The 27,866-nt window shown below is 33.1% G+C and overlaps 1 protein-coding gene across 7 annotated transcripts in view; it reads left to right on the top strand.

Annotated features, from left to right (window-relative positions):
* LOC121590435 (homeotic protein antennapedia) overlaps positions 1-27,866 on the top strand; it is a 94,143-nt gene that overhangs the window by 19,180 nt on the left and 47,097 nt on the right. Inside the window, exons 1-2 of one of the 7 annotated variants that reach the window (XM_041910135.1) lie at positions 8,539-8,761; positions 9,136-9,448. The exons of 4 other annotated variants lie outside the window; for them this stretch is intronic. The gene's annotated coding sequence lies outside the window, so the exon portion shown is untranslated. Of the gene's footprint in view, positions 1-4,835; positions 4,888-8,538; positions 8,808-9,135; positions 9,449-27,866 lie in introns of those variants that run through there. 2 more of the 7 variants (XM_041910134.1, XM_041910129.1) reach the window with 2 other exon arrangements.

Here is a 27,866-nt window from a genome sequence, read left to right as displayed (position 1 = left end):
AATTGTATATTAAACCAGAGAAACAAACCTCATCACACTCAATATTGAAAACTGTTACTTTTGCAGTTTTTATTTTCATTGCAAATATAAGAGCTATTAGGCAAATATAAGAGCCCAACATTTACCTAATACATATTCAAACAGTAGAATAGATTTATTTAGTAAGGAAAATCAAAACACAGACAAACGCTGGATTATCATTAACAATATTTTGATTGAGAACTGGAATTCATAAACATTATAATAGGTTTTAATATTGGTGCATTTGCTCTGTGTGAAGTTTTGGAGAGCTTAAGTCTCTACACACTAGGCCTAGAAAAGCCTAGAAATGTATAGTTCTTACTTAGTTTAAAAATTAGGTGAAATGAGCCGCCTATTTGTCAAAATAATTTATTGTTAATTGACAAAAAATGGAAAAGAAATATTTTTTTAAAATTATAATTCACGGATGTAAACAATTAAAAATAGGCTTATTTTTCATTTTTAAAGCAGTTTGATAAGAACTGTACTTAATTTTTGTACAGAACTGTACATGTTTTTTCTTCTTGATTATCTTCCAATGTTAGAATGTTTGCTGATTTGTTTTTTTTTTTTTGTAAGTTTGAAAGACAAGTCCATAATTCGCATAAAATTTACGTACATCCGTTAGTCGCATCAAATTAGTAAGTCAGAGAAAAGCTGCAAATCGGATTTGTTTTCATTTTGGCATAATGACCTACACCGTCATGCCGACCTATGCAACCTCCCGAGACTTATGAGTACCACGCATCCGGATAGTCAGTCTTTACTATTAAGACGGCGCGGATGCGAATCGAATCTTACGGGCCTTTTTGAAGCCGACGCAGTTCAAATAGTCAACCGTGCATCCAATAGCAATTTAATAAAACTTAAATTTAATAAAATTTAAAGTACACTAACCTTAAAAGCTATTTCTACTATGATCCGCATAGGCTCACATACATACATAGTCTAGTCTTTTAACTGAAGTTGTAAACAACTATAGAAAATCAATCGAGTGTTTTCAGTGTTTTAGTTTGTGGTAGGTTATTTCCGTTTCCTGTGAGCTGTACGTAGCTTATGGATGGCCTCTTACTTTTCAAATCTTAAAAAAACGGTTGTAATGTCAGAAATAGTAACGCCGAAAACATTTTTTTATATTTTCAACATTTGAAGATCAACAAACTTTACAGATTTTGCATCCAACAAAGTGGATCTTTTTTTGTATCTTTTTTTTTTTTTGGTTTCAGACCAGGAACCCTTTCCAACCACCGATCTATCATATTATTACATCATAGTTACATAGGTACTTCGAATAATAGATCATTTTGAAAATATGTTCGTCATGGGTTCAACCCCCGAATGGACTGTATCCTCAACAAGTTAATATACAGGATAATCAACAAGTTACTGAAACGGTTGTTATGCCAAAGAAGAAAAAGAAAAAGAAAAAGAAAAAGAAAAAGAAAAAGAAAAAGAAAAAGAAAAAGAAAAAGAAAAAGAAAAAGAAAAAGAAAAAGAAAAAGAAAAAGAAAAGAAAAGAAAAAGAAAAAGAAAAAGAAAAAGAAAAAGAAAAAGAAAAAGAAAAAGAAAAAGAAAAAGAAAAAGAAAAAGAAAAAGAAAAAGAAAAAGAAAAAGAAAAAGAAAAAGAAAAAGAAAAAGAAAAAGAAAAAGAAAAAGAAGAATAAGAAGACGAAGAAGAAGAAGAGGAAAAAGAAGAAGAAGAAGAATAAGACGAAGAAAAAGAAGAAAAAGAAGAAGAAGAAGAAGAAGAAGAAGAAGAATTAATCCAATTAAATACGCTTGACAAGACATCTTGAGTCTGTCTCATGGTATAATCGTCCAATCGTGCGATCAGACAACATGGCTTCATAGGTTCAAAATCAGAATAAACTGAGCTCCTATATCGACTGTTCTACGATCTGGCTTTTGATAAACCTATAAAACCAAATTTGCTTACGTTGTTAATGAATCATCAGTGATTAACGTATTGTTCACAAAACAGTCCATAACGTGTATGTGGTATAGTTAATCAAAAATGTTATATTTTCTTTAAAAAAACGAATGAATTATATTCAAATAGTTTTCGTAAGGAACCTATCATACCGACGGCTTTTGAAATCCATCTGGGTAGTGTTGACATATACTGGTAAATGAATAATGGCCGCTCTTTAAAATATACACACAAATACACACTTGCATGTTCTCTCACCAGTTCGTGTTGGTGTTGCAACTATCCAGGTAGTGTATTTAACACTGGATGAGCTTTTTGTTATATTATCAGGTATATTGAATAATAATAATTGCTCATGAATAATTTCTTCAACTAAGCAATTTTTTTTACTTTTAAAATATTGTCAAGCTTTACAATTCTAGTCTTTTTTGTAAAATTCATTTGATATAAAATCCGTTTTTCCAAAGAGAGAGACTCTTTACTCTCTCGTAGAGTCATTCTCACAAAATTGATACGTTGCGTCGCGTTGAACAGACACAGGAAATGGAAAAATGCGTTTCTTTAAAATTTTACCAAAATATTATGCTTTAACATGGTAAAGTAGTTGCATTGATTGAATTACGTGGGTTTTGATTCATGTACATGGCAATGATTCATTGTAATAATAATACATCGACTGAACCTGCGAATGTATTTCTTTTCGATAGACATATTTGAAAAAAAAAATAGTGTTTTTAATTATAACTAGAATTATAACATGAAAATAAAAAACCAATTTATAGTTTCATCCAAAAAAACAAACGATAAACAAACTGAACGCCTTGTAGATTTTTTTTATTTATGGCCATCCAAATTAATATTTTAAGAACCCCGACGGCATTTTGAAGTTGGACTTACTCAGTGCCTCATGCCGTGTAATCTTTATGAATTAATGATAAAATAAAATTTCCATTGAAAAATATATTAATTTCTACTCAAATAATTGAATCCTGGGGTAATAGGCACAACTGGACTAATGAAACATCCCCAATTGGATATTTAAAATATAATATTTACACATACCGCCAAACCACTGTTAAAATCTAGCACATTTTTGACAAATTGGGCGCTGGGAACAATGAGGTAACATTTGTTGACCAAAGAAAATATAAAAATACCAAAGAAGAAAATGGAAATCTATATAGCAAATACTTCAGTCATACAAAATAACCCGTATTGTGTGGTTCTTTCCAAAATTGGGATAATTCACTAAGTCATAGGTGTTTCGCGTTTTTGTATGATGGATTCTCAGAAATATATTTTCTTAAATAAATGAACATAAATATAAAAAAAACATACAAACAAGTTAAATAACAAATTGAATAAACAATACTTTCAATTTGTGATCTAAAAATATAATACGCGGAAAATAAATAAGTTAGCGTGTACAATTTCTTAATGTATTTGGTTAGCATTTATTTTTTTACATTTGTCAATGCCTTTTCTCCTTTGCTTGTTCATTTCGGATCATAGTGTTGTGAAATTGCTGTGATATTATTATTAATGAACTAAATTGTTTCAAATAAATATTTGCCCTACATACAAGACTTCATATGTGATTTGCGTACGGTTTTATTTGCAGTTATTGTTTTTCTTTGCAATGTTGTTATAGTCGAATTTCTTTATGCCCTTATTTAAAAAAAATGCCAAAAAATGTATGACAAAGGTATGGAATCAACATTGAATCATAATTAGTGTTAGAATATACATTAACAGCAAAAAAAGGAGGAGCAGGATTGTGAAATTCGGGAACTGCTCTCAAATTACCAGAAAACAATCAATTTGAATAAGAAACAATCTGCTGGACACTGATGGCCTATCCTAAGATCTTGAGAGTAAGACAATAGCTGGAAGAGATCATTACACGCAATTCGTATGAAAAAAATATGCACATGTCTTTGAGCATACGTTAATTTAATAGAAAACTGCAAACATAAATAAATGCTCCTGCTAACCAGTAGCAAAATACGGATAATGATGAATGAATAAGTGAATGTGAGGAATTAAAGTGTTCATTGAGTTACATAATAAATAAACATAAATCTACCTTTTCCTAAAGAACCTTTGGCACCACAAAATGAGTATTCATTGTTCTCGCCAAGGAAAACTAGATAATTAGAAAGGTGTTACAACGATTAAAAAAAATGCAATATTAATTTTATTAAACGGCATACACGTCTGTGAATTCAATATTTGTCAACATGTGATCGCATAGGAATTAACATAGCCCTTTGTTTTTATCAACGGCGTGTTTTCGAAATAAAATTATAATAAGAAATTCTTGCTCTTGTTTGCTTCATTGCAAAATGTTTTTTTTTTAGATTCAGAACAATGCCTTAAGAAATTTGATCCTTCTGAAGGCATTGTTCGAAACTTAAACTTAAAAACTTAAACTTACACTAGTCTCGTATTTACCTTATGAATGGAACATCAATGGATTTTCTTTGCGACTATCTTGAGATTATCACCCTAGTTTCTTGACATTCTTCAATTTTGTGAGTGCGACAATCTTTTGGTTTGCGAGCGGAAAATCAACATTCAGTTCAGTGAAAACCGTGATTTATGAGCATTGGATGGAATTTTAAACTATTCCATTTTCTACTTCTATTCGTTACTGTTGAAGCCGTAACGACAAGCCAAATGTTGGCGCATTAAATCTATAAAGGTGCAATAGCGATTTCATGCAAGAGAAACCATAAGATTATATTTTGTTATTGATTAATTAAATGTAATGTTTATATTTAGTATTTTTTATATCTCACAAAAAAGAATAAGAATACATTTTTTTATCAAAATAAAACATCTTATTACTCTATTTGTCTTTGCCTTTTTCCTTTTTTGCCAGATATTTGAATTTGACATCGTTAAATCATCAAAGCGGTCCCATCATACAGTAGGTACGTAGGGCGTTACTCTAAATGGAAGACGAAATATATAATAATTTAGTTTAACAAGTTTACAAGTGTTCCTCGGTTGTTAATATATTTATATATTTGTGACTTTGGAGTGTGGAGAGAAATAATTGTGTCTTTTCTTATTTTTAATTTCTTTTTATGATACCTTACCCGGTTCTTATGTGTCTTATCAAGTTTTGATAAAAATATATTATATAAAACATGTTTACACGTATATGTATATTTATTTAGCATTAATCATCATGATCATTTGTCTTTTTTGATGTCTGTTCTTCATGCTCAATCAAGTTTTAACGAGTATAATAAGAGCTTCGTTATTTAACCTGTCAGGCAAATTCAAAGCTAAGCTTCTTTCAAAAGTTTGTTCTGTTACATGGAACAAAGTAACTTTTTTATCTTTCCTGAAAATAGGTTCAGCAAATTACAAAAGGGACCAGTTGCTTAGGGAAATCTTATGCGTAATCAAATTACTTTTTATTCATTTTAGTTTACTTTGTAGTCTGAATTTATTTTATTTGTCCCGCTGTTCTTATATATTATTATCTCAATTTTCGTAGTTTTGTTCAAACTATTTCTACAGAAAAGCTTTAACTAAAACAAAAATAAATCTTATAAGCATTTTTGCAATAATGTGGAATGTGCAGTTTTGCGAAACTTCATTATGTTCCTAAAGATTTGATTAATTTGAGTGCTTCACGAGAAACTAAAACTCAGTTTACAAATGAAATCTCAACTTAGCGAATCAGTTGAGTCCATACAATGGATACCAATTGTTATGTACAAATAACGAGTGATACTGCTCATTTGATGACACATATGGGGCGTTGTGAACATGTTATTGTTTTTTTACATGTCTTCCTTATTCATTTATTACGGTTATTTCAATACATTTATCTTTATTGTAAATGATCGTCACACTGAAGACCCATTAAACATATTAAAAACCCCATTACTACAAACGCTGGCATAAAACAGTTCTGGCATGAAAGTGAGTTGTTTAACTAGATTGCAAAACCAAATTGCCATAAACAACCATGATACAGACATAACATTTTTACTCAGGTTTCTTTCAAACGACATAAGACATCCCGGGCAGACACAGTTGCCTTAAGAGTACCTTACGATTTGTTCGTACTCGCCTTTTTCCTTTCCAGTTCCTTATCGGGATGTCACGATCGTGATCGTGTGTCAGCGGGCCTGCTCCAATAAACGTCGCACAATGGTGGAATTGATTGAATAATTCTACAATTGTCAGTCACTACATAAAATTTCGGTATCGATGTAAATGTTGTATTTCAGAGTGATTGCACAGTTGCAATGAATGTTTTGAAATGCTCAAAAATGAAAAGAAGAAACAAAAAATGTGAACATCAATGAACAAAATGTAAGACGCTCAGAGATCTAATGGTACAGCTCATTGTCGTTGTTAAAAGGTATTAAATAATGTTTTTTTAGCTGGCTTGAATATTATGTTGTTCATGATTATAATTATGTTTTATGTTGTTCATTATGCCTTCATGTTCATGCATCATGGTTTCACTCATCTCTTTGAGAGTACTATGTAACTATGTAACACATTTTACATTATGGTTTGAATATATGTTTGTAATGCTGATTGTGCGTCACGTTTGTATTTGCTTTCAATATCAAAATTAGAAGAAATGAACGGAAAAAACAACAAAAATGAGATTTCATTAATAAACTTGTTCGATATAGATTCAATTTTCGAGCTTTAGAGTGACACTTTTACGTTTGACTTTGATAATTGCCTGACATAATAGGGATAAGGTATAAAATAAGGAGAGGTAAAACTTAGAAATAAAACATTTTCTGCATCAGCTTGGTATATATGTTTTTCGTTTGATAATTCACAATTTTGCCGGCTAGATTATCTTCTCTGCCCTGATTATCGCTCTGATTTCCTTCTTCTTCTTCTTCTATTTGGCTAACGTCCTACGCAAACATGCCGGCCTATAAGGCTTTCGAGACTTAATGCATTACCACACAGCCGGATAGTCAATCCTTGCTACGGGTAGATGGTCCATTCTAGGCTTGAACTCATGACGGGCATGTTATTGAGTCGTATGAGTTGACGACTGTACCAAGGGACCGCGCCTAATAATAAGATAGGTAATTAATTTTTCCGACGCAGTAATACGGCCTTTCTGGACGGCTTTCTAGATTGTAAAGTTTGCAATCATTAGTTAGGCAGTCAAGCTAAAACTGTCAAAGTAAGGTATAAGCAAAAGAAACAATTGAAATAGTGATTGAGAGTAAGGGAAAACATTAAGTTACTTGTTATAGAAATTAGTACAGCAAATGAGCGTTTACTATTCTATTAATACATTCTTATTTGCAACTATACTAAGCTTAAATACACGTATATTGAATAGACTTCTCTGTTTACAACCACTTGCAATACAGTTAAAAGCAAAAGAAGCTGAAGAAATGAGTTATGGCTCTCAATGCTGAAAGAGGCGTTTTTGGTTTGGGTGAAGGGAATATAATAAAAAGCAAAAAAAGAAGCGACAAATCGTAGGGAAAGATGAAAGAAGCGCTTGTTCATCGTTTGATTGGCAAGAAATTCTAGCAAGCTTTGAATGTTGTTTAAGATATGAACACACTACAAATATCAAGACAAACTATCATTTTCCAGGTAAATAATTCATTTAAGACGGCAGTTGCTACTGACGAAAGAGGACAAAAGTTACTAGAACTAAACTCAAAATATAATACCAGACAAATAAAACAGTAACTATTATTCATATAAATCGTACACATTAGCGTATAATCGTATATTGTATAATCGTAAAGGAAATTATAACGCTACAGTACTATATAATATGTGAAATGGCAGATTTGTATGCTTACCGGACAAAAGGCTGTTCATACACAATTCCAAACAATTGGTAATTCCGAGAAGGCAGAACAGAGATCCCAATGAATGATTTCATCAATTTCAGTAAACATAAGATAATGTTTAAAGTATTGTATGCAATGTTTTATTTTTTATGCTCTTTATGATTTTTTACAGCACCGGATACCAGATGTTGTTGTAATACTGTTGTTGGTAATTTCTTTCGCCACACGAACCATCTTCGGTTCATTCTTCTATGCTTAAAGTACGCTGGATACTTGAATTAGAGAGAATACATTGCTCAGTATGGATTGAGTTTCTCAGAGAATATTGTTGAATTGCAAGAGTAAATAATGAATATTGAGTATAATCGTACTGCTTACGATTTATGATTTGTTATTGTTGATCTCTCTTTCATACTACCGTTCATATTCTCATTTAGATACATAAAAGCACTCGTACAGGTATTTAATCGAGTCAAATAGAAACAAATGTTATGTTTTGGTTATTAAAATTCAGCTAAAAAACTATGAAACACCTATTTTCAGTTTCAATTTCGTTTATTTTACATGGCAGATAAAAAGAAAAATACGTATAAAAAAAAACAAGACAAGTATTTTACTATGCTTATTTATGCCTATGATTGTAAATACTTATAAAGCAACATTTAAGCAGCAGCATGTATATTAAAGAACAAATTTATATTAAAATAGAAGAAGGCACTTTTGAATTGTATTACGGACTGGCTCCATGCAGCATCTTTTCAAAGCAACATGCAGAGAGTGCAGAGAGTGTGCAAAAACTATGAGTATCACAATCTACGTGAGAGTAATCCATTCGCTCTCATTATCAGAATCGTAGAATCGTAGTTGAAAGCTGTCCTGAAAAGGATCCAGTATGATATTCTACATTTTTGACCAGTTGTTAGCAGCATTCTTCATAGTCGTGCCTTGGTGATCGGATGTTGAATAAACAATTTAAAGATAATTTCGTGTCCTTGTACGTTTTAGCTTGTCTCGATATGTGGCAGCCTTGGTTTACCAGTGTACGCCAGTTTTTTTTGGTTGTGTCTTATATCATTACTACGTTAATACCTATTCTGACATGATTGAAATCATTCTATTAGGCAAAATGTTGTGACGAAAATAACTATTGGTACATGAAAAAATATCATGTTTTTGAAGTGTATATGCTTGATTTGAATCATCTGCTGCCGAAATCAAGTTGATTTTTGTTTGCTTCAATATTGTGTTGCTGAATTAACAGAAAAGGTGTAAAATGAATTCTTAACGTATGTGTAAAACTATATTAGGTAATAAGATCTCTAATAAATTTGGTTTTGAGTGTCATTAAATATTTTTTCTATTATTTAGTAAACAGCTTCATTACGAATGTAATTTTTTCAGTGGGAGTGAATTTAAATTTAATTTTAAATTATCCAAAATTAAACATAAAGCTACTAATTCGATATCGTCTATGAGAGTATTCACAATAATGATTCCGTTAGACATAAAGTGTCCAGAAACTATGTTTAGTGAACAATGCTTTTGTGCAATAAAAATGCAAGTTTCTTGGAATGAAAAAATGAAGCCGTGGGAATTTTCAGCATCATGGATGACTAATGTTAAATCTATGAATGAATCAAAACTTAAATCTGATTTGATATTGTCTCACCAGGAAAACAAGGTAACTATGAAAATGGTATTTTAGGTCTTACATATTTCACCATAAGTAATATGTGTGCAATAGGTAAAAAAATGCAACATAGATTAAAAATAAATTAACATAAATACATAAATCTATTCCGAGTAGAACAATGAAAATTACCATCTAGACAAGATGTATAATAGTTGTTCTTTTACCTTATTTATGCTATAGAAAATTAGCCTATTGATGTTTGTGTTTTTCATCTTTTGATATGTGTAATCATTCCTATAATCATGTCAATTTTTGACATCGAACGTTAAACTTTTTGCAAATATCCAGCATATGGCACAAATATGGAAAAAATAAATAGTTGATCTATTTTAAAACTAATCATTCTGATTTTTCTAGCCTTTTTTCATTCATATATGCTCGATATTATGTCATGAACAAATTTGTTGCTGGAAATTTTCTTGATTGTTTAATTCGTATAAAATGAAGCTATTGATTATGACAAGCTTAGGCTGGTAATAATGGGCATAAACTCAACCAATAAAACATAATTTGTTTTCATTGCAGTTGATTTTTTAGTATAGTCTTATAGCTATAACATGTCAGTCAAAACTTTTAGTTTGTTTCTTATGATACATTTTAAAAGCTTGTTTTATTTGAATAAAACTTCATCTAAAACACCTAAACCTAAACATCTATTCAAATTATTTGTAAACCCAAATGTAAGCTTTGGTTTTCATATGTTGAATAGCAATGATATAAAAGCACAAGTAGAAGAAACGAAAAAGGTGTTGCAACAGTGAAAAAAAAAACAAATTTGAAGACATTTTACAAGGATATACCGAGTAACGACAGCTAATTGTTAATTTTAGTTATAAATTCATGTTGGTCTACACAGGCTTTGGAGACTTATTCGGTACCACGCAGCCGGAAGGACTATTACTAGCTACGTAGGGAACATTGCATTCTAGACTTGAACTTACGACGACTGTACCACACGACCGCCTCTCAAACAATTTTAGTTTTATTCTTTCTTTCTTAAACAAATAAAGCTTCAAATGAATACAAAATAGATGAATAGTTTTCTAAAAATGGGAGCTTTTACGATATCAGCCAGCTATTTTATATGGAGTTTCACACTTGGCGGTTTATTTTTCAACTTAGATTATTTTAGCCTGTATATCAATAAACAAACGCCGATTCGTCGCAGATGCGATCATGTGAGGTCATGAAAGATTGAGAAGGATAAGTAATGTGTAAAAAATCTAGATTTACTTTTTTTTTAGTTTTTATTACATAACATTACATTTATATTACAAATCATTTCGAACAGTTTTAAACAACAAACAATTTTAAATGCATATTTGTTCAAAAATGCTTAAATCCAATATGGTGGACCGTAACTGTCAAATGGATACAATCTGAATGATGAATACTGTTTCACTGACGGCTTGAAAATGGCAGTGAAAATATGAGATAAAGCAACTCTATAAAAGAAAACAATCATTAATACCCGATTTTGCATCAAGCATGATCTTAGTGTTTTGTCAATGTTTGTAAGATGGCGTACGATAGCAGCTTACTCAATAGTAAGCTAGTTAGTCGCTGAAATAACACAAATGTCACGCGTATGGACATTTTTGAGTGAATTAGTTTTAAGAAAATCGAAATATAATTAATATATATCGTGAAATTTTAGTTCCATGGTAACTTTCGTCTTGACGAATCTATAACCCTTTCTCTATGCTGTGTAAAAATCTACCGACTGTTATTCATCCACGCATGTATGTTCTTATTGATCATTTTCTTCAACTTGCTGGTCGCTGTTAAAATGTAGCCAAATAAGAAGTTTTGTTAAGGTCCGAAGGAAATTTTTGACAGAAACATAATTTATGACTCTCCACTTACTAGACTTTAAGGAGTGTGCGCGGATGGAAAAGAGCGAGGCATAATGGTTAGTTAGGAAGACAGACGCAGATAACAAGAAGAAGAGACTACGAACCAGATCAAACCATACTGCTATCAAGCGTATGCAATAAAAGAAACAACTGAAAACTAAGGAGACATCACATCTTCGAGCTTTTCGTGTATGTTTTTTTTCTGGGTCCTCGCCACATCCTGGATTGTTACATCTTTTGCGGTCTAACCTTGGACTTCATGCATTTTTGAAAGATAAATAAAATAAAACCTAAAGAACTGTCAATGAAGAGTCACCAAAAATTTTACAAATGTATAATATAAATTTAAACAATATACTAAAACATAGTAAAATATAATATAATAAAATGTAACATAATCTTCTTCTATTTGGCGTAACGTCCTACGTGGACATGCCGGCCTATACAGGCATTCGAAACTTAATTCATTACCACGTAGCCGGATAGTCAATCCTTGCTACGGGGGGCCGGTCCATTTTGGGCTTGAACCCATGATGGGCATGTTATAGAGTAATTCGAGTTGACGACTCTACCCCGCTCCAATATAATAGAATGTTATATAATATAATATTATGTAATAATTATACATAATATAATATAATATAATATAATATAATATAATATAATATATTATAACCAAATCATGTAATATGATGTAATTTAATATAACTTAGTATAACATAATATAATATAATATAATATAATATAATATAATATAATATTCATCCATTTAAATAAAAAGTATAACATAAGAAAATATAATATAATATGATATATTGTGATGTGCCTTTGAATGTAATATGATGTGCCTTTGAATAATGTAATATGATGTGCCTTTGAATAATGTAATATGAAGGATATAATGTAATATGATGTGCCTTTGAATGCGTTGCCATTATGAACATTATATCCTTTCTATTGCTTCGCAATGTATTACTTATCAAAAACGAGGTTATATTTTTCTTTGTTTATAACTTTGAATCTTTTTTACAAGTAACACATTGCTTTGTTAGGCACAAAAAAGTCCCAACACATCTATTTCTATGCAGACCTTATTTTACTTTATCAATTTAGTTATTATTTGCAATTGCATAAAAGCATTTTTATTGAAATATATGACAGACATTCTCGTAAAACTTCAAAACAGCAGCATGGTTTCATACTATTCAGTTCCGGAGCGTCTGTATCACTACGAACTGGTTCGAGAGGGTCATAAATCAATTCCATCACAAACAGTTTGTTGACGCACACCTGACAACCCCTTTCTTGCTGCTCTAACCGTTGAATATCATACGTAGTCGAGTATTGGAGTTCCATCAGAATCCTTCCGCATTCCATAACCCTCAAACAACATAACAATACTGATATGAGTTATTGTTCAACGGAAATGGAAGCCATTTCCACGCTTTGTCTGTTGTTTTTTTCCAATTGCATAGGATTTACATTCTCGTCATCCTTTCATTTGCTTCTATTAACAAGAGATCCCAGAATCTCCCAAGTAAGTCATGCGTCCTTTACCAACAGAATCATTGGCAAAATTTTATTTAATAGGCATTATCACTTACATACCAAAATAGATACAGAGATTCGTATGGTATATTGTATTCTTCTATCACAATCATCAGTTTCATCAGACGTAACCGGATAAAATCAATGAAATACTGCATCGTATGTTCCCAGAGTGTACGTCATACATACATACATACATTTAAAGCGTATCGAGATAGCGAGATAAGTAAAATAAACATCTACATTTTATAATCATTAATTAAGTCAATTATTGGTTAAATTAAAAACGTCAAAGAAATTTAAAAAATTACGAATAACTGAACTACGGTTCGGTTCTATTCTATTTTCGAAAACCACTGTGCACACTGTGCTAAGAAAAGTGATTCGTTCATATGGAAATTCATTTCACCCATTCTATGAAAACGAGCTTTTTTAAAAATTATTATGCGTTTTATTATTGAAGTCGCTTATTTTTGGCTACAAAAATGTAATGGTCGTCACATCGCCGTATTTTGGGTGCATTATTTTCACCCACTCTCTCAAATGCATCTTACGCTCTAGATTGCGCTCAAAGTGTTTGTATTCCAGGTGGTCTCGTCCCATACAAATTGACAACTAATTTCAGAAACATAAAAACCCCTCTTTCCAGAATGGATGAAATGAATTTCCATAGCAAAAGTTCGCTTTTAGTTTGCAACACATACGTAGTGCAACACATACGACACTGGTGTCCTCATCCACGGCATTATTTTGCTACAGAAATGGATTTTAATTAGTTCAGATTTGATTTAGCTTACAATTAGAAATATTTTACGTGTTTTAAAGGTATTTTATTGAAAAGAACGAAGAGTTTAAGAGTGTTTGTGTATTCGGCAAGTCGACAGAAAGTTTGTTTAAAGAAAAATTTTCACCCGTTCTGTCAAAAAGTGACGTTAAAATTTTGTCATAAAAAACAGTCTTTGAGACCACCTGGTCTTCATACACTTTGAAGTGGTGCTCTGCCTTTTTCTATTCGTTGCTAGAATGAACTTTGCCTTCTTCCTCTGTTTCTTGGAATTTGTGCAATGTACTTGAAATGATCCTAGTAACCATGCTCATAAAACCATAACCTTCCGTTCAAAAAAAATATTAATCGTAGTTGGATAAAAATACAAAAAAAAATATTTAAAAAATTAAAACACGTTTTTCATACCCTTACAGAAAACGAAATTGCCTAAAAAACGTGTTTTAATTTTTTCAAATATTTTTTTTACTCAGAAATTTGTTGTCAATTTACATGGGTCAAGGCCTGGTCTACATACTCTTTGAAGGTTTGCATTTATTTTTTTGGTTGGGTTTTGCCCAAGGTGCCTAGATAGACTACAATTGGGTCCTTAGCTTTGATTTTGGTAGCCATGATGGATGGAGATTTAAATGGAGATTGGCAGATAAGGAGGAAGGGTTGCTAGGACTTTCTATGAATTGCTAAGTAACTTTGGACTGCCTAGCTGTCAAATGAAAATTTGTCAAAGTACACTGGACGGATCGGCCAGTAGTAATGTATGGACTTTGATTTTGCACCGTTGTTTAGGGCGTATTTTAAGTATGTATGACTTTAGACCTTCAGATACATCGAGAGATAGTAAGTATCGCATTATTAAACCATTTTGCAACAGCTAACAATGTGAATGCTCGGATCGCTCAGCAACATACTCTTTCAAAGAAAAACTATTCAAGAGAGTTTAGGGCGTTTTTCAAGACGCGTTATTAACATGCGTTATGTCCCGTTGTTATGGTACATTTTACCCCAGCACATGTGCATATTGCACTTTACAGAACCATAAAATTAATTAATGAAATTAAATTAATTGATAACATCAACAGTCGCTAGCAAATTTTATTTTAAATTAATCAATTTACCTGAAATGGCAGCAAAATTCCATGAACCTTTAATAAATCCAACTGAAACTGGGACTTGATATATGTTTTATTACATGTAAGCCTCAAACTACGTCTTCATGTCCAGTTCAGGCTTTTGCTTGAAACCGGTTTCAAAAATGCGGCTCCGAACTAAAGGTTTTTACATGTCGGTGGAACTACCTACTTACTTGTTTAAACGATGATGTAACACTATTAAATATTAAAATAAAACGCTTGAATTCAAAGAGTATTTGTCATAAAAAGATATATAAAAGGATAGCAGTCGAACATCAAAGCGACCCAGGCAAACTGCTACTTTCCCAAACTCGATCGAATTCGGGAACGATTGTAGCGACTGACTCAAAATGACATAAAATGGTGGTTTCCTTGGATTTTTTTTTATATTGTACGTATAAGTGAGCAAGATACTCATGAAATAAATAAAGCGGTAGATACAATGGTTTCTAGGCAACTGCAACTATTGTTCCTCTTCGATCGAGTTTGGGAAAGTGGATGGAAGTTTTATTGTTCGCCGACATTCTCGCGATACGCTGATTGTGGGCTTTTGGTGAATGTTACACAGTTCAAATGATGTTTCATCTTTGACAGTCGTTTTGAATAATCATGCTTATTCTGTTTCAGAAGCTTTCAGTTTTTTTGCCATTATGTTGCAGCTCTTAGGTGCATGTGTAATGTGTCTTATGTGTTTAGATATACCGTTATGGTCTACTGATTAGGTTTACGGGACCATGGTGTGAAAAAAAATCGATCGAAATTCGTAGTATGTAGTTGACGGGAATCTCAATGTATAACTAATCCCCCGTTGAGCAAACGTGTTTCTGCACAATATCAGCATGGAATATGTGGGAGAAATCGTAGCAGACGAAAAGGACCAAAAAATGTTCTTCAATCCCAGGAAATGTATGCCCCTTATAATGTTCGATGAAAACGAAGGAAGGGTCGTAGTAAACAAAATTTGAGCTGAAACCAACTGTAGAACAACACACACACACACACACACACACACACACACACACACACACACACACACACACACACACACACACACACACACACACACACACACACACACACACATAGGACAAGACTCGACACGCTACCCTGGTATCGGACCCTTACCGGAGTAGCGACTTTTTGCGGAAAAAAGCCCGTTCTGTTTTTGTTACCACCACGACGCTCGTTGTACTTTCCTGACATAAAAGAAACTACTGCCTATGATATTTGGTAGCGGGTTTGCCGATATGTCAGCTGCATTTGGTGTAGCTGTAGGATCACAATTCTCGTGGCGTAACTTAATTCCTGCCAGTTACTTCCAACTGAGCAGACTATCATCGAACTCCTACCTTTAAAAAAATTCCCTTGCAATTTTTATAAAAAAAATCTTTTGAGTTTATGGCAAAACTATGGCCCAAGCTTTATAGACAAGTCATACAGTCATGTCTATAATGTTTTATGAAACATGTTTATTTAGTGCTATTTTCACTTAATATTTCCCACTCTTCTGATCCCAGAATACCATTTAATAAATGTATGATTGAAAATGCGGGTGTAATTTTACAGGGTGAACTATTTTGATTAGTGGTCTCAAAATGTTTGTTATTATAATACAATATACTAAATAGTAATAGTTTTCTTTTCATTTTTAAATCATACTATTACGCTAGCCGCCGATCTGGTGGTACAGTCGTCAACTCGAACGACATGTAACAACATGCCCGTCATGGGTTCAAGCCCCGAATAGACCGTGCCCCCATACGTAGGACTGACTATCCTGCTACGATAACAAAAAGTCACTGAAAGCCAAGCCCGCTTCACTAGTGGGTTCTGGCAGGCCTTGACCGGCAGCGATTGTTGTGCCAAAAGAATAAGATTACACTAGCCTGTGAGTATATTAATATTAATCGTCAATAATATTAGTCATCCGGGTTATACTATGTTCCATATCGCTTTTGCAGTTGCATTTCACTACATTGGAATTCAATGCAGTAGAGCGTTGATTATCCGGGCAGCTCGGGACCGGACGGTTGCCGATTAAACGATTTGCACGGATAATGGTCCAAGAAATATCAAACGCATATAACAATTATAAAATTCACTAGTTTTATGATTTATTCCTTTTTAAATCAATCAGTTAATCGATAGTAGAATATTATTTTAATCAATAACTATAGGTTTAACAACTGTTTATGAACAAAAATGAATATCGAAAATACCACCACCACACTAAAGGGCTGCATAAGAAACTGGTTGCTGAACCACTTGACTATCGCTGCAAAGTTTCGCCTTTCGCTTGAACTACTGTCACATTTATGCGCACGGTTAATCCGTCCCCGGAAAATCGACGTTCTACTACTTGGGTTAAAAAAAATATTTAAAGGCAAACAAAGATCAAAACAAGGATACAGAGATAAAAGTCTACAATTTTTTTTTTCTATTTGAAATGAGTTATACACTTTTAATACACTTTAAACATCGTTTCAAGCTGTTTTTAGCATTTCATCATAAAATATATAGGTTTCAGCATAATAATAATAGTAAAACTAATAGCACATAAACATACATAAACCGACCTTATCAAACATACTACAAATCAGCGTTTGTTTACATTTTTTCAGAATGAAAAAATAGAATACCTATCGCTAGAATGCCGTGTGTTTTTATATCGAGTGGTGACATGATGTCAATCGATAACTGTTATACTCCGCAAAAAATGCACCTTCAAAGGCACCACTGATATTTCATTTGAATCATAATACAGTAGGTGACCGCTAACTGAGAGGTTAAATTTGTGAGAAAAATACACATTTGCTATGAATTTCTCTTCGTAAGATGCCGGATGTTTCATGTTTTGACATTCATGTGTTTTTCAACTGAGAATCACTCCAGTAAGCAAACTTTTAGTTTAAAAAACTCCAGTAAAACACATCCAGTTAGCGGTTACCTACTGTAAATCAATAATTTCGTAATATGAAGTAGTTTGATGAGTTTAAACAAATATATTAAGAGTTAAATACTCTATTATTTGTAAATGGTTCTTAATATTGTGGTCCTTTAATTTATTTAACATCATTCATTTGATTCAGTAATTGCCAACCTAAACTATTATAATAGTCGTTCTCGTGGTTCTGTCGTCAACTCGGCTTAACCACATACCCGTCATGAGTTCAAGCCCCAAATAGACCATGCCGCCATACGTAGGACTGACTATCCTGTTATGGGGGGTAATCTAAAAGCCACTGAAAGTCAACCCTTCAAGTGATACAGGCAGGCTTTGACCAACAACGGTTGTTGGGCCAAAAAGAAGAAGAAGAAGACTTATCTAAACACAAAGCTTAACCTATTAGTATATAAGTTTGTAAGCTATCTAACCTAATAGCTTAAAAATAGCTTATAAAATAACAAACACTTAGATGACGACAAAGACGATCTTTAAACCCTGACGATTAAATAAATACATTAAGTAAGACCGAACAAGCCGAACACATGATTTAAATCATGATGCATAGTTTGCAGTGGGATACATTGTCCGTTAATAGTCCTCGTCGACTCAGGACAGAAGTAAAATCACATGTTCGGTATCCGGAACTACCAGAAGTTAGTGCGAAAAATGATATTTGTATTAACATTGTTTGTTGACTATATATGCCATATCGTTGGCAACAACGATGGTTTGATAGATCTAGAAGTTCTTAAAACTTCAATAAATTATTTTATTTAACCCGGTTACAGGGTTTCGCTATAGAATTTATGAAGGTATTCGAAAAAACCAAAGCGTATGATATCGGATTTCCGTAAAGAGTGTATACTCATACTGTTTCACTGTTCCTGTTTTTGTAGTTCATGTTTTCAATAATAGGTTACACAGTGTTAGACACGGTTATGCGTCTATTTAGTATTTTGGTACTAATTGTGCGTACAGTTTTTATTCGCATCTTGGGACAACCGATTATCCTGAAGTCATATTCCATCAAAAACTCTATTCATCGTTTTTTTTCTTTATCCTTTTCATTTTTTTGACCAGGTAGTTATCGCTTCTTTGGTTTTTAATTTCGGTTACATGTTTTGGTGTATTCCCAATTCTTCTTAATATGGCCCGATGACAGAGTTGTGCCAGGACGTATGGTAATGGAAAGTTGCAAGGATTTATTGGACACATGTACTTTAATTTACCCTCATGCTCTCGTTTTAAATTCTGAAACACATTGCTTTCTTATAAAATAAATTTGTAGTAAATAATTAAAATAATTATAGATGGAAGAAACGGATAATTGAGTTAGAGAGCAATAAACAAACTACAGGCAGTCCACGAGATGCCCCTGTAGAGCGTATCTCGAATTTCCGTGTAAGTCAAATCTCGTGTTTTCCAGTCGAAATACCATTAATGGGGCCTTTTCTGTTTTAAGTTCGTAGGCTGAAATTCAGCCAGCTGTTTGCATTGACTAAAATCGTAAAGAGCCCCAATGTTCGCAAAATTTTGCAAGCAGGGGGTGGGTTTAGTCATCTTATTAATTGTTTCATATGATTCTGACTGAATTTAACAGTTTGGAATTGTTTTTAACATTCGATCAAAAAAAAAAATTGTTTGGCATTTTGCAATTGATGCGTCAATTCAGTACAATTTGCTCAAAAAACAGTCAAATTTAGAAAACCGCGTATCTTTAAATACTCGTATAAGAGGTACCGTGTATCTGGGAGACTACCTGTACAAAACAGCAACAACTTGATTGCGAAATAAAAGAGTGAGACGGCAACAGAAAAGAAAAGAGCGAAAAGCAAGAGAGAAAGTGTGCAAGCGAAACCACGCAATCCAAGTAGTCTAGTAATAAGGTTTGCTCTACTGTTTCATAGTATGCACACGCTGCATGAGTTGTTGCTTTTCAAGCGAATCAGGCCTAGAAGCCCTGTAGTAGCGCACCGTTAATCGTTCCTGTATATTTTTTTGCTTCATATTAATGCCCGGGTTACAGCTCGAGTGACTATGAACGTCATATTAAAAAATATATTTTTCATCAAATTTCAATCTGAATTTGACTTATTGTACACAAAAAAGGAAATTCATTTACCTCCTATTTAAACTATAAAAAAAGTTAAAATAATGAATTAAATGCATTTCCCTGTGATTCCCTGCATATTTTTTTTACAGTGAACAAAGCGAGGATAAAAAAGGTGCATTTAATTCATTATTTTAACATATTTATAGTCTTCTTCTTCTATTTGGCGTAACGTCCTACGCGGACATGCCGGCCTATACATACAGGCTTTCGAGACTTAATTCATTACCACGTAGGCGGATAGTCAATCCTTGCTACGAGGGGACGGTCCATTCTGGGCTTGAACCCATGACGGGCATGTTATTGAGTCTTTTGAGTTGACGACTGTACCACGAGACCTCCCTGCGGTTTATTTAATTTATAGTCTAACTAATTTAAATTTACTATATTTTTGTATATTTTTCTATAAATCACATTATTATTAATATTTAATCATGTATAATAGAAAACCCCAAAATTTCACGTTCAGTTTCAAATGAGTTGTCTGGATTTAAGCGATTTAAAATCAAACACGAGGCATCGTTTATAGAAAAGAGATCTATCCCTAAGATATAAAGGCATAAAGGTGTAATGGTATAACCAAGGCAGAAGTTGTAATGGGTACCGTGTGAACTTGCGCTAAATTTTTTCAAGGCGATTGATAAAATATGCAGGATTGATTAATATTCAACGTAAGCAAATTATATAGTTTTCGGACGCTGCATGAATTTAACGATTTCATAAGTAATTCCTAAAACTGTTTCATTTCAATCGATGCTAAATATTATAGATTATAATCAATCAAACTGATTACTGAGATATTCACAATTCCTAACTTACATACTTCGTAGAGAAAACTTTTCTGTTTGTTTTTCTACTTTTCAAAACCATTATGTCATGTTCATTGTACTTTACGTTACTGACACCACCTCACTTTTCGTGCCATAATTCAATTTATTTACGTCATCAACAAACAATTCAGGCAAATAGCAAAAAGTGTAGATAGGATAGATGTCATCAATGAAATTGAATAGAAATTCAATTTTCATAGAAATTCAATTTTCATACGATACAGCGCATTGCTTCTCCTATATCTATTTCACTTCAATATTACATTGCAGGACCTGACAGAATTAGTTTCCTGCGCAATACAAAAACAGCCAGAGATAAACGTGTCCGTATTCTCGTTTCGTAGGCAGACAGTATAGAACAATCGCCACCGTGGGGTAAAATACATGAGAGTTTTGATCAATCTAAAACCATCGTATCGAATAATTTTGTCCATAGCGTCGTCTGTTGCGTGGCCACTCTCAACCATTGCATTCTATAATATATCCCCTACATTGCATAGGTTTTTCGGCAATGCTCAAAGACATTTATTGACTAAAGAGCACGGCCAGTGCCAGATTCATCGTTTGTTGCGTACGTTAAATAATACGTAGACTGTGTATTCTGATCGTTACCATGCACATGGTGTAATGAAACAATAAGTTGACTGTAGCGATATACGCACATCATGCACAATTAAGGTAAATTGAGGTCACCCTACGCTGCAATTTCTGCTTGGTTTTCAATTTTGCTGCTTCTTGACAAGCGACAATTTGTGTTATACAGTGTTTAGGGAGAAATCAATAAATATCTTTCACAACAATAAATATCTTAGGAAATTTAGCAAGAGACAGTCTGGTGGTCTATTCAATAGTCTCAACAGTACCTGCAAGGCCACACAGGCTCGAATCTCCCGAACCGTCCCTCCGTATCAAGAACAGATTTTCCTGTTACATATTGCTGATAAGTATAAGAACCATATAAAGGCAGGCACTGCATGATCGTGAAGGTCGTAACATAATTAAATATGCTACATTTACATATTCTCTATAATCCGACCTTAAACAAGTAGTATTGAAATTCATATTAACTACTGATCATGCTGGAAAATTACAACAGTTTAGTTAACTATTTCCGGCTCATGTTTTTAAAGTTTATTCCAGAACTGATGGTCCTTCTGTTCATCTGATTCCGCAGCATGCTAAACATACCTTTTTACTGTTTTTTTCCTTTACAATGGCCATACCGCATTTTTAAAGTATAAAGTCTTTTCTTTTGTATATAAAAACATTCATTTTCTTTTATTTCCATTATTTACTAAGCAGACGATCTCCAGAATATAATATTGTTTATGAAAAAAAATTTATATTCATGTTATTTCACACAAGCCTAGCAATTTCCAAGTTTTGCATGTCTATATCAATACTAGCATAGAAACAAATATCAATTTTAAAAATCAATCAAAAAATCAATGTGTAAATAGTAAAAGCTATATATAGATTTATGTATATTTGTTTGTAAAGAATTTGTAAAGAATAGAATTTATTGAAGTAGTTTGCTTTAAGTAAAATGAAAGTAATCACAGTTTCATTTAGATACATCCTATAACAAGATCGGAATGAAGCAATGGTGTTGTACCCAATCCGTGACAATGGCAGCATTTGGGATGGAAAACATATTAGTAATACGCTTTCAATGATGGGGGAAATAAAATGAGGAGGAAACACAAACGTCAATTCCTGATTGATTGATGTTCTTTTCTCCTGAGTAATTCTAGAGGCCTCTGATTGCTGAATCCATCCATTGCTTCATGATGCACCCCTAATGCTCGTTCTACACAACATCATTGGTTTTCTTTTGAGTTAGATCAGCGTGAAATGGTTTTCTGCTAAAATGAAACTCAACACAAGAGGGTAAAAAACTTTTTTCACTCGTAACACACTTGCTAACTAACAATGGCGAGTGCGTTTCTTGTAATATTGCCCGATCTCAAAAACTTGGCTAATCTATACTTTTTACGTCGAGGGAAAGTGAACAGATGATTGCTCTGCAACTTAACCTCGGTGTCTTTCAATCATGCCTTTGGTATTATCCACCATTCACATTGTTGAGGTTGTATCACGGCTATCGTTGTTCTATAAGTTTCGAAAACAGGGGGAGAATATCGATTCTGTTGGGACAAAGACAAATGCGTGAAATCACGATGCGTTCAGTTCGACATATTATTTTATCCAGTGTGTCTACTTGTGCTGTCTTTACTAAAACATACTGTTTCGAAGATCACAAAATTAACACAAACGCATTCGGATTACAACAAATAGCACAACAACATTCAAATATTTAAATAACATTCAAGGAAGCGTTCACACGTTTGAAATCAATATAAAAAGTCTTCAATGTTACTGAAATCGTTCATTATTTCTCACGAATACTTTTATTAAACCACTATCCTTGAAAAATAATACCAGAACTACTCCGATGTGGACAGATGAGCCTCGATGCCAACATTTCCGATAGCCTCTAGCAACACACGAACGGAAACATGGTACATAGCGCAGAAAACAACTGGTCTCGCCGTCGGCCAAATAATTATAATGTAATAAAAACGTTCCACATTATTGATTTATTGTTTTTTTTTCAAAGCTATTAATGATGGTAGACATTTGTGAGACGAGTGAACCGTATTCACATTGTTGTAAGTGATAGCTTTGAGCCTTTAACTTGCTTTACGTTGTGGTGAAGGTATCTCTACAGACCGATTGTAATATTTCCATGACGAGATATCTTGAAGTAAGCGACTAATATTTTGCCCTGACCACTTTACCTAGGAACTGGTTATTCTTGACAGCAAAGAGTAACACATATTTCAACCTTCACTTTATCGTGGTCTTGAAAGAATACAGCGATCAACCGCTTGATTCACATGGCTGTGGTTTTGAAGACCTTCATCCAGCATACCTGCAAAACATCTCAGCATATAAAGCAAATGAAAAACTGCCTGTTATTCTACTCGCTCGTCTCCATGCATCCTATAATTGGGATAAAATATTACAAATTATATAGCTTTACTGTAGATTTTAAAGGTTGTTATGGGAAACGATGGTGGGGAACCATTGTTAATGAGTGATAAACACGATTTTGGCATTTATCTGACACTATAGTAGTATATACATATGAAATGATCGTAAACGATTTTTTTTAATATTACAATACAAAATCAAATCGGATAATGATAATATCATATGAATCGACCAATGCAGTCATCCCGCGTTATATTCATATGGAAGACATAAAGCTACATTATATAACATTTTCATTTGTAGTAAAATGCAAGACAGTTATTTGAGAATACATGAGTTTTTTGGGATATCTGTTTATTCTAATTTTTAAAGGAAGAAGTAAATAGTTCGAAGACAACTTTTATTATTTTCTATTCACAATATGAACATTGCAGCGCTTACCTCAGCTCTCCCAAAATGAAGAAGTAACTGTTCCAGGGTAACTGTTGCACAGTGGGGTAATATAGACTAAAGACAACCACTGTTACCCAACCGTGACGAATATGACTCACATGATATTATGGTACAATGGTATGGATAACATAAAAAGTACTTTTATTTGTATTTTGGATATAAAATGTGCCATACTTGATACTTAATAATTAATAAATAAGTAGATAACCAACAGGTTTGGTAGCAAAAACGAAACATTAAAAAGTATTAACTATCCTTGCGTGATTTGAACAGTTTTGGTGAAAAACATTCTTCTCAATCTTGTAAAAACTAAAGTAATATACATTAGTACCTGTCCAAAATAGACTACCAGCCAAGAGAACGGCCTGTCTATTAGACCATTCCTATTCATAAAGAAGTTCTGTATTGTTTTATGATAATATTATTATAGAATGTGGTAAGAAAACATACTTTTGCTTTTTTTATAAACTTTTCATAGCGAACAGTTTTCGGTAAATTTGCATAATAACCATTTTCTTAATTTTTTTAGGAGATATCTTTTTTTTCGCGAAAATTTGTAGACACGTTTAAGCGGGATCAATTCAGTCCCAGATCGTCCTCCTACAGCAAGAATTGATTATTGGGTTCTTCATACTTATAGAACGCTTGCACATTCCAATCGTTACAATTATCGCCATTATTTTTTAGTCAATGTCCGCCCTTTGTCCCAACGTGCGTGCGACGAAAGCCCTGCAATAAATCACTGGATGACTCTTTTGCTCCTCACCGCTCTACTCAGCTGCGAGTACAGAAAATGGTATGTTGTATGTATGTCCGCCATATTTCTGGACCTTTTTTTCACACGCTACTCAACATTCGCATATCACCAATCATAGTTGGCCTCGAGCTCGATCCAACTTTTATGCCGTTATTGGTTTACAGGGTCTAGAAAATAAAATAATTTATGCATGTGACGATATTTGCTGATGTTAGTGAAAATTGCTTGCTGGATCAGCGAATCGTATAGTTTAGCGACAAAAACTGTACTGGCGCACATCAAACGCATTCGTTGAACTTGCTCCTGCACTTTCACGCATTTAATTTTCTCTTGCGTTTTGAAGTGTTGACGTTCAATAAATTAATAGGACTTACCGGACACTAGATTCAGTCCTATAGAAAAAAAACATGATGTATGATCCTCTATCCCAAATTGTATGAAAACCAGGTGGTCTCAAAGACTGTTTTTTATGACAAAATTTGAACAATACTTTTTTTTTATTTATTTACATAATTGCTGTCTAAATTGAATACTTAACAACATACTTATTAACTAAACTTATTAAATATTCACTCGGAGGATGGATCGGAAGGATGGTAAGGAGAGATGATGGTCAAACAAATAGGCGCAGGAATTAAACAATCTCACAACACGTAATAAAGGATCATTTAAACCAACTGATGTGCGTCGATTTAAAACAAATAGAGGAGCACGAGGGAGTAAGGAATGGGTTGGGACATAGAAAAGCAGGAATGAAAGAACTTTTTGACAGAACGGGTGAAAAGTTTTCCTCAAACAAGCTTTCTGGCGACTTGCCGAATACACAAACACTCTTAAACTCTTCGTTCTTTTCAATAAAAAACCTTTAAAACACGTAAAATATTTCTAATTGTAAGCTAAATCAAATATGAACTAATTAAAATCCATTTCTATAGCAAAATAATGCCGTGGATGAGGACACCAGTGTCGTATGTGTTGCACTACGTATGTGTTGCAAAGAAAAGCGAAACGTTGCTATGGAAATTAATTTCACCCATTCTGGAAAGAGGAGCTTTTTTTGTTCCTGAAATTAGTTGTCAATTTGTATGGGACGAGCTACCTGGTATATGCACACACTTTGCTCTATCTTCCAAAAATGCCTTTCGTTAAACGCGAAACGCGTAACCATGATGTGCTGATGAAGACATTATGCATCAATAGGGTAAATATATTAAAACCACGACTCTTTTTGTAAATTGTATATGCTTTACTGCTAATGATCCAATATTGACACTTGTAAGTTTGATCTAAATTACGTTATATATATTTTTAAGTATTGTTTATATATTCTTTTATACATTTAAACCTACTATAAGGATAGTTTCCAACATCTTGTTCTAAACATGTTTTGTTCCATATGGGATTAATCATTTAAAAAGTGGTTGAGACTAGTATAGGTTAAGTTATCCTTAACTTCATTCTTTTATCTGTTACTATGTACATATTTGTTTGACCTCAAACGTTGCCAACAGTTCGAAATCGTTTTTACAGATGCTTGCAAATCGACAACCTTCATGGTAACAAAATTGGTCATAGCCTTAAATCATAGTACCTTGTATTAGAACTAAAGGGGTATTTGAATATCCCGACCTTGCTACTAAAAGAAGTTTTTGAGTACTATACAAAGTTCAGGTGAATTATAAAATGTATTGAAAATAAGAATTTATGAAATTTTATTTTTGTTGTTTCAAACTTTCATAATTTTGTAAGGAGCTAGACTATAATTACAATATTTATTAAATGTTCTAAGATAAACAATCACATAACATGGTAACATCACATAACTCGTCCTGAAAAGGTTGGAAACCAACCACCATGCACCACACAAATATGTACATCGTACAATGCAGCGTATCTGAAAAAAAGCAAACTCATCAAAGGCCTACTACATAAAGGGGGAGTGCCGTTGAAGTGAATACACATATAGAAGATATGATGTCCCTTTCGAGATAGTTATCCATCAAACATCGTATGTTTTCATTGTAGTATTCATGAAAATGTTCTCTTAATTCGTAATATACGTACCACAAGCTTGGTGTAACTGTATTGTCCTTGCAGATTAATATGTATTCTCAAGTCGCAGCATAAATTTTGCAATGAAAAGATTTTTTTCTAGTTAAATTTGGTTACTAGACGATTTTACTCCACTCTACTCTACATACAGTAAACTTTCATTAGGACTCTCTTTTTTACTGTCTGCTTGTTCTATGATGCTGTCCCTTTTTCTACAGAGCGCCAGCTGCACTGATCCTGTATATAAACAAAGCATAAATCTTTCCACACACGCGTCAATAGCGCTCATCATTTCGCGTTTCTGCTCGTGCAATTCTCTCACTCTCGTCAAACCGCAGCACGCTCTCTGGTGCAAATGGATTCGTTGGATTATTTACTCTGCCGCTTAGAAAGTTAGCAGTACATCCTTATGTATAGCTTTAATTCTCTTGTTCGCTATTCTCTGGGACTTATTCGTCCTCCTCTTTCGTTCTTGTTTGAATGTACGTAGAGTATAAAAATAAATGAGTGCTAGACGTTCAAAGTAATGGCGGTGGCTTTGCCAAATGTGAGCATTTTAACTAAATTGGTGAGAGAACAGTTCTCAATTGCGAAGAACATAAAATATGGCCTGTTTACAATTATTAGTATATCACCAGCGCCGGATTGTAAAAATATGGAATATTTTTGCTTCACCAACTTTCGAGCATTGCTATTATGATGTGGAAAGATGGAACCGATATGTTTTAGTGTATTATTTTGACAAAATTTTTGAATATTTCACTAAATGTAAGATTTGTTTACAAAAATTCAGCACGTGTAACATACCTTAATATGTTATTACCTAATTGAAAAAGGTGATGGCGTTGTAAAAAGTTTTCATTTGAAAAAGCATGCTTGCTGTAGGTTGTCACTCGAGTCACTCAGTTATTGTACATATCTCAAATTGCGTATTTCCTCTCC

Source organism: Anopheles merus, chromosome 2R, assembly GCF_017562075.2.
Source record: "Anopheles merus strain MAF chromosome 2R, AmerM5.1, whole genome shotgun sequence".
In the NCBI taxonomy this organism is placed as follows: Eukaryota; Metazoa; Arthropoda; class Insecta; order Diptera; family Culicidae; genus Anopheles; species Anopheles merus.
The sequence above is the reverse complement of the archived record's forward strand: the minus strand, read 5'-3'. Positions and strand labels throughout refer to the sequence as shown.